The sequence below is a fragment of the Eurytemora carolleeae genome, unplaced genomic scaffold (genome assembly GCF_000591075.1).
Source record: "Eurytemora carolleeae unplaced genomic scaffold, Eaff_2.0 scaffold1178, whole genome shotgun sequence".
Taxonomy (NCBI): domain Eukaryota; kingdom Metazoa; phylum Arthropoda; class Copepoda; order Calanoida; family Temoridae; genus Eurytemora; species Eurytemora carolleeae.
In genome coordinates, this window is record NW_019397112.1 from 96,453 (window position 1) to 98,435 (window position 1,983).

The 1,983-nt window shown below is 31.3% G+C and overlaps 1 long non-coding RNA gene across 1 annotated transcript; it reads left to right on the forward strand.

Moving 5' to 3' along the window:
- Nucleotides 1-565: 565 nt before the first annotated feature.
- On the forward strand, nt 566-918 carry LOC111711955 (uncharacterized). The gene is made up of 2 exons (XR_002767354.1): nt 566-647; nt 745-918. It is a non-coding gene; the product is annotated as an uncharacterized LOC111711955 (long non-coding RNA).
- Nucleotides 919-1,983: the final 1,065 nt, after the last annotated feature.

Genomic DNA, 1,983 nt, shown 5'->3' on the forward strand with positions numbered 1-1,983 from the left:
TGAAATTTGATATTGAATTAAAGGTAGAAACTTCTAGAATTGAGGCCAGTACATAGCATAGGTTTAGAACATTCTAGAATTGAGGCCAGTACATAGCATAGGATTAGAACATNGTGAGTTCATCAACTAAAGTTTACCCAGTGAGTTTATCAACTAAAGTTTACCCGGTGAGTTTATCAACTAAAGTTTACCCTGTGAGTTCATCAACTAAAGTTTACCCAGTGAGTTCATCAACTATAGGGATGTAAAAAAAGTTTATTGCCTGTCACAAACTATGAGATCTCAGATTCATATGAGATCAAAAAATCAAAGTTTAAATTATAATAACAAAGAATTACACCATCAGATAGCAAAGATATAGGGAGTAGAAAATTTGAGTTTGTTGCAAGTAATAAGATTCATTGAATAGAAACAAAATAAAAACTTCTTTATTAGAATTGTTGTTGTTATTTAATAATTTTTTATTAGAATTGTTGTTGTTATTTGATAATTTTTTATTTAAAAAGCTTTTTAATAAATAAAAATAAATTGAACTTTGAAAATATAAAGATTGATATCATCATTAGAGTAACACTACTGGGAATATTGGTTGCTTCTGTACAACTCTTCATATATACTGTTATTATTACTTCTTCTTTACTTAAAAGGTAAACTATTTAATGCTTTTTTGAATTTATAAAAGTAAAAAAAATGTAAAGTTACTTCAGTAAAATAATATTTGTGAATTTAAATTAATTTTTTTAGGGCTCCAAAAGAACCTGATGAAAATTAAAGATGCTGTATAAAATAACTAAAAATATTATGATTTATGTAAAATTATTGTTTTGATGAAGATATTGTGTTTGTTGTCCGAACTTTATTACAATGTAGCTTATTTTTCTTCCTAAATGTATTGAGAAATAAATGTTAATTTTTTAATTTTGAATTCTTTAAGTACCCCGTATTCCCACCATCCAATAGCAGACTTCCTTATAAGTTTTTCTTACTTAAAATGGCAGTTTGACTCCGGGAGTTGATAGTTCTCTACCTGTGTGCTCAGAATTAGCTGTACAGTACACTTACAACTGTTTACTAATATTGATAAACTATAGGTTAGGCCAGAATCAACTTATATTAAACATATATGCAGTACGCTCTCGGTATAGTTTATGGCCTATTCAATTAGTAAAGGATTAGCGTTCATTATCACTCTATTCACTATAACCTCGTTGATACATACAGACTATGACGCAACACGGTATGGTACACAAAATGAGTCATTCCCTTCTAGTGAGATAATTGTAAGGGTCTATAACATGTTTACCTACAGGGTTACCCCACAAAGGGTGCAGTAGGTATGAGACTTTTTACACTGTCGGTTTACTAATATTTATTATTCTCTGCAACCGGAAACTTGTTTCTTTCTTTGCCAAATCCTTAAGTAAGCTATGAAGAAACTCTACATATTTCAAAAGTTTAACGTCGTCTCTACAATCTAAACCTGTGTTGGTATAACTGTATATTAGAATATCCACACTGAGATTAGGTTAATATTGAAAATGAAAAAAGAAGATAATTGACAAATTGTAAACTATTCGGACAACGATAAATTGTTAAAATGATTTTAACTTTTTTAAAGACCCCCCTCTCCTCCCTTCCCCTCTCCTCCTTCTCCCAGTGTTGACCTTATTCTGTGGATATGACCTGAATATATAAGAATAATAAAGAATATGATAAAGCTATACCCCAGGATATACAGGATATTACGAGTCACGGAAGCTCGTAGTAAGATTTTGACTCCACTGGACACCACCGGAGGGAATTCATTTTCACTGGAGGGGTTTGAAAAAATGCTTTTTATAATTCAAAACTTTACGCAGGGTGATTTACATTCCACTGGAGGGATTCAGATGTCCTTCCTTGGGGTTTATAATTTCACTGGAGGGATTCAGTTATCCTTCCAAGGGGTTTATAATTCCACTGGAGGGATTCAGATATCCTTCC